Source organism: Cetorhinus maximus, chromosome 21 (assembly GCF_964194155.1).
Source record: "Cetorhinus maximus chromosome 21, sCetMax3.hap1.1, whole genome shotgun sequence".
NCBI classification, from domain to species: domain Eukaryota; kingdom Metazoa; phylum Chordata; class Chondrichthyes; order Lamniformes; family Cetorhinidae; genus Cetorhinus; species Cetorhinus maximus.
Genome location: NC_135899.1, coordinates 62,897,690 through 62,912,966, shown reverse-complemented (window position 1 = coordinate 62,912,966; position 15,277 = coordinate 62,897,690).

Here is a 15,277-nt window from a genome sequence, read left to right as displayed (position 1 = left end):
AACGTATTTGTCATTTCTGTTTTTTTGGGGGGTGTGTGCAGGGGTGAGGGTGGATGCAGGAGAAGGTAGTGGATCACTGAGACCACTGTACCTACACCTCTGGTAAGCCTATCTTGCTATTGGTACTGCACATATCTAGGGAAGGTGATGTTGGTCGAAAGATAGGGTTGGGTGAGCGTGATTGTATCAGGTTGTTGCTGCACTAGTCTGTGGGACAGCTCTCCAAACTAGGGCACCACTCTTCCCTGCGCATACAGACAGCAGCCTTGGTTTTGAACTTCATCCGAAGGACAGCACCTCTGACAATGCAGCCCTTCTTCAGTAGTGTACTGAAGTTCAGCCTCCGTCCTTTGGTTAAGTCCTGATGTGGGACTTGAACACACCACCTCTGTTCAGAGGTGAGGATGCTATCTGTTATACAGCTGATCTTCGGACAGCTTTTCTTAGTGGAAACATTTAACTTTATTTACAAGGCAGCAGCAACTACACGTGTGCATAAAGCTCCATAACTAAAGAAGAACTCCCTCCTAGAGATTCCCCATGCTGCTAACACATTGGTTTACAGAGATTATGTGATTTTACAACAGAGGATTATTCTTAAAGCGACAGCCCTACATTTCCCAAAACTATAATTACTACATGCCTCCCCCTTTAACTTTTCTGTACATTTTGTACTTACAAGGATATTTATCTCATGACATTACAATATTTACACAGGTCATGAAATTACAAGTTCAGACTTTCAGGTGGTTTCCTGACCTGTGTGGAATGTCGCAGCTCCACGACTTCAGTAGAGAAAACATTCTCTGGAGCCGCATTAACATCAGGTACTTCATTAGGCACATGCAGATCAATGTCTTTCACTCTGACAGAGACATCCGGCATGTCTGTCCTTGGTTGAGCAACTTCAACAGGAACCACAGGTTCAGTAATGATTGCAGGTGGAATATCAATTTGTTGGGGTATCTCTCTTTTTCTTAAATGATCCACATGCTAACAGGTGATCTGGCCCTCCACTTTCACGTGGTATGACAATGGTTCGGTCACAGAACTCACTTTACTAGGTGACCACGTTGGTCCTCCACCGAAATTCTTTACATATACTGATTCTCCAGCAGCAAATTGTCACTCACGACTATGCAAATCATGAGTCGCATTTTCATTCCCTTGACTTTTCTCCACCTTACTATCCAAATTGGGAAGTATTGGGCTTAGTCTTGTACGAAGATGGCACCTTGGTAAAAAGATAGAGGCATTTTTGGAACTCTTGGGTAAGCAAATGGTGCGACTGGTACTTGTATCGTTGGAGTGACTTGTGTTTGGCCAGTGTTCATGGATGGTAATCCTGGCAGTTGCAAATGAACAAATGGCACAGTCATGGGTTGCCTCTGATCCAGAGCTCCAGAATGATTCACAAAATCAGGATGTTGAGCAATGCTGAATCCCACGCAGTATGTTTTTTTAAAAAGTTGCTGCCTTGTCAGTAATTCTGCATCCTCTTTCTACATGCCTTCTAAATTCTTTCAGAATTTAGTCTCGGCCTTCTTTTTGACTTCACTGTCAGCCAGTCTTCACTCAGATTCAATCTCAACTTTTCTTGTCTCAGTAGTTGAGTTACCCATGACTTCATTATCTACTTGCATCTTGGAAAGCTCTATGACTTTTGCTTTTAAAACCTCTTTCGTTGATTCTTCAGCTCTTCTGTCTCCTTCTTATATCTGTTGGCTTCCTTCTGGAAACTTGAACATTGCTGTGTCTTCTCTGCCAACTGGTTCTTCAGTTTGTTCAGAGAGGTGTTAAATTCTTACTGCTTCTCTTTGTAATTTTTCAGAGGCACAAACTTTAACCAGAAGGGTCCTTGAAACGTGTGAAGGCCTTTCAATAGGTTTTCTTTTTCTTTGCAAAGTTCGCTCATTTCACCTTGAACTCTGTCATTCAGCAGAGTCTCCTTGGGTTTCTTCTGCTGTTTTCCCATGTCGTTGTTTAAGACAGTCTTCATTTCTTCAGGTTGCTGAATGCTTACACATTCCTTTATCATCTTGTTGCGGCCCTTGGACTCCAGGCTCTTTCTGGAGTACTTTACCTTGTGTCTTTCTCAAGACAGGAAATCTTCCTGCTGCCTTTAGAAATCTCAATGGCCAATCAAGGTTAATTTCCCTCAACCAATTTTGACCTAGGGGGCTTGGTCTTCTGCCTTTTAATATCATCACTGGTAGCTTAGCCGATTGGTGTCGATAATGAACAGTTACTCTGGTGATACCTTTTACCTGGATTTCTTCCCCTGTGTACGTTTTTAACTTGGCAGAAGTTTGTTCCAAATTTAATTGTTGTTCACCTTTATTTAAATATCTGAAAGTGTGTTCTCCTATCACAGTGGTAGAAGCACCTGTGTCTACTTCATTTTTGATGATTTACCATTCACTTGCACCGTGACAGATATTGACCCTGTCTTCCCAACTTTCATGCTGAATAATGAATAAACGTCAGAATTGTTTGTTTCTGGCTCTTCTACACTATAGACTTCATTGGACGTCATTTGAAGTTTGGAGACCTGTTTAAATCTCGCTTTGCTCTGTCTCATTATGTGACAAAAATAACATTCTACTTTTTAAAATTTAAAATAATGATTGTTTCCATGTCGATGAAAAATATTTTTCGATTTAGTTGCTAAGCTGTTTCCTCTCATTTTTCGGTTATTTCCCGCTTCGAGGTGGAGTCCCAGTTTTTCGCGCCACTTTCGACTGACTCTTCCAGCCCGACTAGGAGAACAGCGCCATTTTGCAACCCTTGAATTGTTTGTGAATCCCTTATATTGCTTTCTATTGCCAGCACTATTTCTAATGCTTTCTTTAAATCGAGATTCACTTCAGCCAGCAATCTTCGCTGAGTAGTGTCTTCCTGCACACCACATACTAAATGATCCCTGAGCATATCATTCAGGGTTTTACCGAAATCACAATATTCTGTTAGTTGTTTTAATTTCACCACGTAGGTAGCAATTGTCTCCCCTGGGGCTCTATTCTGTGAATTGAACCTGAACCTCTGCATTGTGACTGAGGGCTTGGGTTGAAAATGTCCCTTAACGAGGTCTACTAATTCACTGAAAGTCTTGAATCTGGGGCACTGAGGGCCATCAAGCTCTGAATTAAACTGTAGGTCTTGCTCCCACAAATACTCAGAAGAATCGCTCTCCTCCATTCCTCCCCCGTGATTTCATTTGCTTGAATGAACGCAAGACGTTCTTTCTACTGAGACCAATTGACTGTGGCTGGATCAAAGGGATCGATTCTGCCAAACTAGGGCATTTTGGATGATTATATCTACTTTTATTTTTAACGAACTTAGATACTCTCAATCACTGGGCGAGGTACGGCACCAAATCTGATTTATTTCTTGTTGCTAGTTTGTTATAGAGTTGATCTTCAGACAACTTTTCTTGGTGGACACATTTAACTTTATGTACAAGACAGCAGCAGCAACTACACGTGTGCACCAAACTCCATAACTAAAGAAGAACTCCCTCCTAGAGATTCCTGGCGTTGCTAACACATTGGTTTATACAGATCATGTGATCTTACAACACAGGATTATTCTTAAAGCTACAGTCCTACATTTCCCAAAACTATAATTACTACACTACCACTGATGCAAGCTGGTACTGGAGATTGGTGCATACCAATCCTATAGTTGAAGTTATTTCAGTGACTTCTGTGAGGCCTGCTGAATGAACATTCTCACTGAGCCTCTCACATTGTTATCAACTATACAGGGAACATGATGTCCAATCTAGAATAAACATTAGGAAAACAGATTAACAGCACAATAATAAAGATAAAGAATCAAGACCAAGAGAGCCAGAATGAAATAGATTAGGAACGATCTCCAGCCCTCCTAGTTCAAATCTCCTCAGGTTACAACTCATCCAACACACTACAAACTCCATTAAGTCCCACATTCACATTGCTACTCTGTAAGCACCAATGGCAATTCATGCCCTGATGATATTGCGAAAAAATGTTTCTTCTTGCTCTCGAATTCTTACATGGCCTTGCCTCACCATACATTTGCTACTACCACCAAGATCTGCATCTACAGTGGCTCCACCCAGGCCCATGGCCTGGGCTTCCGTGCTCACTGCAGCGGCCCTCTTACTTGTTGCAGCCCAGCCCCCGGAAGCTCTCTATTGCTGGCGATGGCCAGGGATGAGCTTGATGCTATCCATTTTCAGGGCTAGCTGATTGAGCAGGTGAGTTGTTACACACTCCTTAGCAGATTCCAACTTCCATAACCTGCTGTCTATATCGACCAACACCTTTTGTTGGGTCCGATGAGCATCAGCATCGAACACCCTAATCCATCTGGGAGATTGTGGACTAGTAATCCAGAAGTCTGGGATAATTCTCTGAGGATATAGGTTCAAATCCTACTATGGCAGCTTGTGGAATTTAAATTCAATTCATTAATCTGGAGTGTAGAGCTAATATCAATAATGGTGACCATGAGAACTATCATTGATTGTTGTAAAAACCCTCCTGGTTTACTAATGTCCTTTAGGGAAGGAAACCTGCTGTTCTTACAACCTGGTCTGGTCTGTGACTGCAGGCCCCCAGTAATGTGATTGACTCTTAATTGCCCTCTGCAATGGCCTAGCAAGCCACTCAGTTCAAGGGCATTTAGGGATGGGTAACAAATGTTGGCCTTGCCAGCAATACCCCCATCCCATGAAGGAGTAAAGAAGCAAAAATATTGGTGATCTCCATGCATTTGCTCCTTTCCCATGCTACATTTTTAGACCACCTTGCCTAGTTCCTTCTGCTTCGCTACCTCTGTCCCTGTTTTCAAACATCTCCTTAAAGCTCCCCTTCAACATTGCCTTTGACCATGCACCTTGCCTCTCTCTGTTTTCCCTCTTTCCCCCTACTCATGGCCCAGTTCTTTTCTCCATAAGACAATTTGAGACATTTCCCTGCACACAGGGAGGTTTGTAAAAATGCAAGTTGCAGCTGACATTACTTGAAATGAGCAGCAGCAGTGTTAAAGCTCATAACCTCCTACACCTATTGAAACATTCAGTTGTTCATTACTATCAGTGCCACCATTCAAGTTTTGATCAGAATGTCAGCAGCAGGTCGATGCTTGTTTTGCTGTTTTATGTTTTGACAGAGGAAGAATTGTGAACTTTAAAATGAAATCATTAAAGGTGAATACCGAGGTTCAAAATTAGTTTTATAAAGTAGTCCATCATCGTTTATGAAATGTTTATGTCAAGATAAAATAACCAGGGTTAGAATTAAAAACACGACGTTGGGTTAATTATGGATCATTCCATTTAAAAACAAAGACTGGCTTCTTGTCTGTGGGGGAAAGTAAAAATTGTTTTGGAAATAGCACAAATGCTTAATCAAATGGAGCAGCCCTAGCGATCTTTTCCTGTGTCTCTTGTGCACTCCCACCTGACCTTTGCTCTGTTTCTTATTTTTCTGGTGCACTCCCCATTGCCCTTCTGTTCCCAGGATACTGAGTGAGGTGTTCTGTATTGGAAATAATTAACAAGCTGAAACTGGGAGAACTTTTGGGCTCTGGCTATCTGAAGTTAAATTTAATATCATAGTGAAGGTTTGAACCAAAAATAAGCATTCAGATACAAAATAATTTAGACGGGTAAATTTAGAGGTAAAATCCAATCCATAAAAATCTGAGACCAAAGGAACTCTGCTGACCAAGATCAGGAAGAGACAGTTGGAATTTCTTGGGTACTTCATGAGAAATCGAGATTTAGAAAGACTGATGCTGATGGGAAAGATCAACGGTAAAAGGGATCGATGTAGATAAAGAACAATCTTTCTAAAGAACCTCGCAAACTGGAGGAATGTACCACCAACGAAGATGATCCACATCTTCAGAGCAAGATTAACATGGAGGTGATGGTCTTCAATGTTCTCTTAGGACATGGTACCTGAAGAGAGAGAAAGATAGATTCTAAGGGTGAAAGCCACCCTCCTGCCTTTGTAATTGGGTAATTTTAACCCCACAAAACAGGTGGGTTTGGGTCAGGTAGCAATTTGAAATGTTAAAAATCTAAAACATAAACCCAACTCACCTCAAAGCAGCCCACTGGCAGCTTTAACAAAACTGGTACAGGGTTAGGAGACCAAAATCACTCTCCAGAGGTGGGTCCCTCATTAAAGCAGACTCAGGTGGCTGTGTATCTCAGGTTTTATCTCCGTTGCAGCTGTAACATTGGCCGTTGGGTTTCCCAGGCCTCGGGAAGCCCAGTAGCTGCAGGAAAGTGAGGATTGCTGCCTGGAACAGGTGAATACTTTTCCAGCACTGCTTATGGGCCAGGGGGGAGCAGGGCTGCTTCGGCCAGTCCCCCAAGCCAACCTGTTAACCTCCCTGTGTTCGAGCTCTCCTCCACCCGCAGTCAGGCTCCCACCTAATTTTCCAAGCTCTGGCCCCTCCAGTGCCCTGATTCATCGGGTCATAACTTCCTCGGAGTGGCAATCAGCGACAGATTGCCACTCTGTGCCCAATTACATACACAGAATTTCTTCCGTGCCTGCCTTGCAAGACCTTCTGACTCAGGCTGGGCATAATCCATGCATAGCAGATGTCCTTGAGGCCCAGCAGAGTCGGATTGCAGAAGGACACGCTCCTTTTTTTACAGCATTAGCTGCCGTAAACCAGGTCAGTTAAAGGTCCTATTGAATTTGGCAGGCCAGGGAGAAGATAATTGTCTGAGGTAAGTGGAGAGGATTTGGTGGGTTGGGGGGATCGGAGATCATGGGGGGGATTAAAGGTCGGGTGGGAATTGGAGGTTGGGGGGTTGGGGTGGTTGGACCTCAGGTAGGTTGGGGGGGGATTGTGGTTGGATGTCAGAGGGAGTTGGATTGGGTCAGTTCAGGGGGGTCAGGCCATCGGCGGGGTGGGGTGGTGGTGGTCAGGTTGGGTCAGGCCTGCTGGGGGTTGCGGGGGCGTCAGGTTGGGTTGGGTGGGGGGGCCATGTCGAGTAGGAGGGGTGTCGGGCCTGCGGGGGGAGAGGGGTTGGGGATCAGGTTGGGCCTGTGGTGGGTGGGGGAGGGTTTGGGTCGGGGTCGGGAGGGCTTTCCTGTCTCAGTGGAGGAATCCCATGAGGGGTCTGGGGGGGCGGGGGGGAGGGGGTGGGTGGCGGTGTGGTTAGTCGGGTTGGGGAGGTCAGGGGAGTCCGCTGGGCGGTCGAGGGTGTGGGGGCAGCCCCCTGGAGGGGGTCGGTCTGTGTCTTCACAATCATTACCCAGAAGCTAGAAGAGGTTTTAATTCTTCTAACTTTTTCTGAGTAACTATTTATGTAACACAGCTGGAACCATCCTCAGTTTGCAATCTACATCGCATTTTTGGATGGTTCCCAGCGCAGGTCAATTGTCAAGAGGAAGTTTGCACTTCTGGGCAGTTGCTGTGCAAACGCTTACCAGTGAAGGTCCGAGAGGGATTCCCCAGCACATCTTTGGGTACTCACGTAATCCGACGCTGGGGAACTGGGACATTAGGGCCCATCATGTCTCTGAGCAGACCCACCAAGATGATGCCGTCCCGAGACCTCACCTTTGACCTTGCCTCCACCATCCTTTCAAGGCTATTCCAATGCTGCCAACCTAGCCGACTACTGGGTTGCAAGTGGGAGGAAAAGATTCAAACAAAAATTAAAATTCCAGGGCCAGGATTTCCCGCTCGGCGAGCGGAGGGACGGGGCCCACTCACCGATGTGTAAAATGTCGCGGGATGACGTTGGGCAGAACTCCCTACGTCACCCCGTCTCATTTCAATTTTCAGGTTGGCGGGGACTCAGCAGAATCAGCTGTGCGCCCGCCAACCTGTCAATGGCCAATTGAAGCCATTGACAAAGTAGTTAAAGTGATTAATGGACCTGCCCATCCAAACTTAAGGTTGACGGGCAGGCCAGGAGCCCTGGTGGGCTTCAGAAAAAGCATGAAACCTCACCCATAGGCGGGATGAGGTTTCATGTAGGTTTTAAAATTTTTAATAAAAGTGTCAATGAAAGTGATGGACATGTCCCAACCCATGTGACAGTGTCATGGGACATGTCAGGGAAATTCATCTATCCTGTTTTTAAAATTTTTTCACACAGGAGCCGATCTCCCTGAGGCAACACTTAGCCTCAGGGAGATGAGTGCGCCCTTTCGCACGCATGCGCGAAAGTGCGTACTCTCGGCTCAGGGAATCCCCCACTGCCCGCACAGGGAGTGCATAGCGCTTCCTTATAAACTTCACGCTGGGTGGGCCTTAATTGGGCTGCCCACGTAAAATGGCGGCATGCCTCTGATCGGGGGCACCGATCGGAGACGTGCCTCTACGCACCTGATCCTAAACTTGAATTCTGCCCCAGGGCTTTTGGGGAAAGACGTACGACTATTTTCCCAATCAAAACTCCTCCTCCCACTCCGAGATCGCACCTCGTTAAATATTGGGGCCTAAGAGCCTGAGAGAAATAAGCTCAAGCAATTGCAAAGCAATTCTTAGTAAGTATGAATTCACAGAACAAAATGGATTATTAAGTACAAATTATATATTACAAATACATAAGTACAAGATATTCGTCAATAAATTAAACAGGAAATTCAGAAGAAATTCCTTCACCCGCAAGCGGTAGAATGTGGATCCTATGACCACATGGAGAAGTTGAGGTGATGCATTTAAGAGTAGCTAGATAAGCACTTGAGGGTGAAAGAATTAGAAGGATATACTCATTGGGTATTAAGTCGAGAGGAAGGAAGCTCATGTGGAGCATAAATGCTGGCAGAGACCAGATGGGCCGAATGGCCCATTTCCTGTATTGTTAACTCTAATTAACACGTTGATCCAATCATGGAACTAAAGACAAGACAGAAAAGAAGAAAGGAACCAAGTCATTGGTAATGATTATTGGACCAAGGTCTTATCTTCCATTTTATCTTCATCTTTCCCATTCTAGAGCCTCTCCTACTTACATTATTTATAACCAGTATTCAGGAGGAGCCTTCAGGTAAGTGTCTGGCACATGAATAATTGAGAACATTGAAAGGAATTGAGATTAAATAGGTGGCCTAAAATATGGAGAGAGAAATTGAATTCTGACAGATGTGAGATAACTCGCTTTTATATAATGAACAGGTGTACATTGCATGGGTCCAATTAAAATAAGCATGAGAAGAAAAAGAGAATGATTTGTATGATCATCCATCATCAGTTAAAGAATGCATCAATTTGAATCTGCTGTTAACAAAGCTAATATAGAAAGGGAATGCATATGAGAGCAAATAGTTACAAGTTAAAACAAGCTATGTTTTAATGCTGCAGATTCATTTTTGAAATTGCTTTGGAATGCTGCACGCAGTTTTGGCCGCTTTATAAATAGGGGCATGAAAGGATTTGGAAGAGCTTAGAGAAGCGCAGCAAAGTCTCAGGGGGCCTATGTGGCAATTTAACACCCTGATGGCTTGGTGGGGCAATGCATTGCCTGGAATGGATGATAGTGTATCGCACAGAACGGGAGGCCTGAGATTCAATCTTTGGACTCTGTGCAAAGTTAGCCGAGGTTAACCAGAGCAGCAGCAGTTGGGGTGGGGTTGTGGGGGGTGGGGAGGGGGGGAGGGGGTGCTGTGTAAGGGTGTATTTGGACGCAGTGCACCTGGGCTATAGGGAAACATGTCCTGGTTTGGCCCCATGTTAGGAAAGTGTGCAAGTATGGAGGTTGGATGAGGGTAGGATACAGAATTGGCAATATTGCACTTTGTGGTTAAGCACTCACTGCCTGCACTCCCAAATGAAGAATGAGCATTTGAGTAAATGCTTGGTTGCTGCCAGATCTACGGAATTATATCCAAGGAAAATTTAGTGACTTCAGGAGACGAGGGGAAAAAATGACAATTGGAAAAAAAAAACACCAAACAGCATTATTGTCCTGGGAGAATTATCCTTTCAAATACAAAGACCTTTGCCAACCATCCTGAAAATACTTCCAACATTCAGAATCTCAGTGTATGTCTGTCAGGCACTCGCTCCATTAAATGGTACAAAGGCCTAAAGCACTTCACTATTTTCATTTGGAGTATCATGTAATCTTCAACTGATTGAGATCAATCGAGATTACATTAATTTGACCAAATATGCACATTTCTTCCACATGTTATTTTCTGCCAAGAGGCATATTCCACAATCAAAACAAACTCTGTTTGTGCCAAAGGTTAAGAACTACTCCCTTCCCAATATACATATCTAGGTCTGACCACAAATGTGAAATAAAATTTATGAAAGAGCTTTAAAATTGTTACACCACCAGCTCATGGCTCTGGCTGCCAATAAGCACACTTAGTTGCATTTGTTGCATTCTCCTTGAAATAGACTTTTTTCACTCTGTATACATGCTTCCTTATGTCCGTAATACCTACAGAAGCATTCTTCAGCAACAGGAACCATTTCTGACAACAACTTCGTAAACTGCATTCTTTTCTTTTTTAAATATTTCAGCTTATATTATAATAACCTCGACTTGGGTATAGGGAATACAATTTTGAACTTTGTGGGTGATACAGAACTCGGCAACATAGTCAGCAATCAGCATAATGGTAGCAGATTTCAGGGGGGCATAGACAGACTGGGGAAACGGACACATTGATGGTAGATCCAATTTAATGCGGCTAGGTACGAAATGATGCACTCTAGGAGAAACACCCTGGAAAGGCTGTTTAATCTAAATGGTACAAAAGCAAGATAGCATGAATGCTGGATATCTATATTAAAAACAGGAAATATTGGAAATACTCAGCAGGTCTGACAGCATCTATGGGGAGCGAAACAGAGTTAATGTGAAGAATTTTCCAGACTTAGAAAATTTTCGGGCATTAGGACTATTTCCCAATAAGCACAATCTGGTTCAAGCTTCTGGAGAGCGGCCCAATAATGAACCCGCCTCTGAGATCGCTGCCCAATTAATGACTGAGAACGGCCTAAGGAGGTGGGAGGTCGATTCAGCACGTCCCATTGTGAGGGTGGCTAGCAGCCTTCACTGTGTCTGCAGTGAGAGTTCTGCTGAGAGGAATGCAGCAGGAGTAGGCGGGAAACAATGGAGGCACCATTAGTACGATGGGAGTGGCTGGCATGGCATCACCGGCAGCACTATCGGAGGCGACATCAGTCTCCAGGAGCCCCCTCACACAAGTCTTTGCCAGTGGAAGACATCAGCCTTGCAATTTTGGTCATTAAAGGTTGGAATGCCTTGAACTCTCACGCCGCTCTGACCTCCTGCTGTGCAGCTGCCTCCACCGAGTTTCTGAGGAGTTGACACTGTGGTCTGGGCGATGCTGGAAAAATTGCAATGTCTGCAGATGCTTGCACCTTAATTAGCTTCCCAATGCTGCCTGGCGTGTTGCCGACATCAGCCGCCCCCTCGGAAAAGAGGTGGCAACTCAGCAACAAACCGGCCCCACGTTTCTTTCTCTAATTTTGCTCGCTCCCCATCTCTAAACCCACATCCAAAGGTCTGGTAAAATTCACCCAATGTTTCAGGCTGATGACTTTTCATCAGAATATAAGTAAGCTTTATTATTCTGAGAAGGAGACAAGATCAGAGGGACCTTTGGATGCATATTCACCAATCATTGAAAGTGGTAGAGCAAGTTGATATGGCAGATAAGAAAGGATCCAGGAGAATTAACTTTTTAAACGGGGACACTGAATACAAGAACAAGGAAGTCGATGAAATCTTTACCTTTACAAATCACTGTTTAGGCCTCACTGGAGTACTGTGCACAATTCTGGGCACCACACTTTAGGAAGGACATCAAGGGTCTGGTAAAGATACAGAGGAGGGTTACTAGGGTTATACCAGGGATGGATGCACTCCATTATGTGGAGAGATTGAAGAGCCTTGAAGGTTAAGGGGAGGCCAAATAGGGGTATTCAAAATTATGACGGGTTTTGATAGAGGAAGTATGGAGAAACCGTTTCCTCAGTAACTAAAGATCATAGTTATAATTGGTAAAAGAACTAGAGAGGAAAAGTGGAGAAATTTCTTCACTTGGAGTGTAGTTAAGATCTGGAATGCACTACCGGAAAGTGTCCTGAATTCCAGGAAAGGCCCAGTGGTGACCACTAAGTGCTGAACTCCTTCATAAAACTGACAGGGGTTCCCCGCTGGTTCTCCAACCAGTGGGTGAGACCCCTGCTGGACCTATTAAATCCTGCATGGTTTTACATGGTTTTAAGAGGCTTCTTTTATCCATTCTTGGAATGTGAGCATTACTGGCAAGGCCAGCGTTTATTGCCCATCCCTAATTGCCTTTGAGAAGGTGGTGGTGAGCTGCCTTCTTGAACCGCTGCAGTCCATGTGGTGTAGGTACACCCACAGTGCTGTTAGGAAGAGAGTTCCAGGATTTTGACCCAGCGACAAATGTATACATTTCCAAGTCAGGATTGGGTGTGGCTTGGAGAGGAACTTGGAGGTGGTGGTGTTCCCATCTGTCTGCTGCACTTCTCCTTCTAGGCGGTGGAGGTTGAGGGTTGGAAAGTGCTGTCAAAGGAGCCTTGGTAGGTTGCTGCAGTGCATCTTGTAGACATTAGATAATGCCATCTTTGTCAAGCCCAAAGTTGGCAAGAGGTTGGGATGGGTTAGTCCATAAATTCTCCAAATAGTACTTGCTGCCTTCTATCATTTGACTAATTTCTCATTGGTTTCTGGATTTAACCTATATTCCTCATCCTGTCAAGCTCAGGGTGGAATGTGAGAAGTTGAGGTAGAAGACCAAATATGATCATACTGAATGGTGGAGCACACTAGTCAGGAGAAACAGTTTATTCCTGCAGCTGCTGATTCCGTCTTATGTTTCAGACTTGTAGGACGGAACTTTGTGGAAGCCACGGGGGTCTTGGCCACCAGCTGGAGAGCCAACGAGAGCCCCACATTGCTGCTTTCCAGGAAGGCCTGCCATATCTTGTTCCACTCAGGCATTTAGGCCACCAGCGGGCCTCCTGCTGGAATCAAGGACCCCGGCAGCATTAGTCCTGCCTGCCAAGAGCTGCCAGCCATTCAAAGGCTTAGGATCGTTGCTGGATTCCACGCCAGAAGGGACCTCCCTGGGAGCCCATAAGCAACCATGCATGATGAGCCCCTCTGCCGATCCTTGGGTGAATATCAGCAACAGAATTGTGAAGCCTTTAGGTAGGCATTAATTTCCCACTTAAGGGCCTCAGTTGGCATTGGAGCAGGAAAGCCTTCCATAGGCCTTACTGCCATGGATTTAATCAGGGTCATCCCCAACCACCCACCTGCCTGATTCAATCTCCTCCTTGCCATGAGGGAGGGCACAAGATTTCACCCGTAGCCTTTAAATGCCCACTTAGGATCCAATTCCTGAAGAACATTCTTTGCACTTCAGAAAAACGGTTGAATCAACTGCTTGTAATTAATATTTACACGTTGTAAAATCTGTTGGTTATAACTGACTTGTATTTTTGGAACTCACAATGCTTCATTTAATCTCAGAACTGTGGAATACATGACACGACAGCGCTAGGAGAGATCATATGATCATCCACACCTGTAATTACACAATAATTTGCTGCTTCCTGTAGCCTAGAAAAACACCTGGTATCTCAGCACTTTTCACAAAGCCCTAAAAGCTCAGCAACTTCTTTCCCACCAATCTTTAAATTGCGTGTGTTTAAAAATCATGATGATTTTTCTGCGTTCTATATTAAGTTCCTCTTCTGAGGAGCTTCCTTGCGCCATCTTTGCAAGATTGACAGTCCCTTCCCTAATCCAATCTTGCCCTCGCAAAATCTCCTTTAAAACCCTTTATACCAGGTCAAGATGTCACCTTTTTAAATCAACTTTCTCTCCTTTAAGAATCAGTCTTGACTCGGTGGTGCACGCTCACCTCTGTGTCAGGAAGGCATGGGTTCAAGTCCCACTTCAGAGACTTGAGCGTGTAACCTTCAGCGAATGTTGCAGTGCTGGAGGTGCCATCTATTGGGTGAGATGATGAAGCCCAAGCCCTGGTCTGTCCTCTCAGATGAATGTAAAAGAACCCATGGGCCTGAATTTTTCAGTCGGCGTGCGGGGGCGGGGCCCACACGTTGGCGTGTAAAATGACGCGCGGTGAAGTCGGGCATGCATCCTGACATCATTGCGTTGTCTCACAAAGTTTCGTTCGGTGGACGCACATCAGAGTCGGCTGCAGGCCTGCAGATAACCGATAGGCCTATTAAGGCCATTAACGAATCAATTAATGTAATTGTTTACGCTGCCCGTCCAACCTTAAGGTCAGCGGGCAGGCAAAAAGGCCAAGCGGCCTTCACGTTTTTTAGGAAACCTCATCCACTAGCGGGATGAGGCTCCCTAAAGATTTTACCGCTTAAAATTTTTCAGAAATATAAAAACATGTCCCATCTCATGTGACACAATCACATGCGAGGTCATGTTTAATAAAATTTTCAAACCATTTATTTATTTATTTCAAAAGCACTTCAGTCTCCCTGAGGCAGCTACGTGCCTCAGGGAGATTGAAGCATTCTTTCGCGCGCATGTGGGAAAGAGCGCTGGCCCCGACTCTCCCACCTTCCCTCGCCCGCACAGGTAGCGCTGAGCGCTATGGCTCGTGTCTTACGCCGGACGGGCCTTAATTGGCCCGCCCACGTAAAATGGCGGCGCGGAGCCGATTGTGGGTGGCGGTTGGCTCTGCGGCTGCCCCCGGCCCACTCCCGCCGAGCCCGCCTGCCGACTGAAAGATTCAGGCCATGGCGCTATAATAAGAACAGCAGGGCAGCTCTCTCAGTGTCCTCCATTATAATTGTCCTTCAACCAACACCTAAAACAGATGAGCTGGTCATTTATTTTCCCTGCTATTTGTGGGATCTTGCTGTGCACAGATTAGCTGAGGTGTTTCCTATGGTTTAATAGTAACCAGAGCTCAAATTGGCTGCAAGGGGCTTTGGGCTGGAGCTTAGAAACAGGTCAGTTCTGATTGAATGGTGGAACGGCCTTGAGGGGCCGAATGGCCTTCTCCTGTTGCTACGTTCTTAACAAGGCACCGTACCATGGTGACAATTTGCCCCTTTAAATTGGAAGCAGCAGCTGCATGAAAAAGTTATTTTCTTTAAATGATGCAATCTGTCAATTCAAAGGGTTTCTTTCCGCAGGAATTCTTTTTCACATATAATCATTGTCACTTTGATAAAGTAAGGTTGATCCTTTTTAACTTGATTACAGTAGCAGGATGGCAGCTCAGTTGTTTGAACAAGTCTG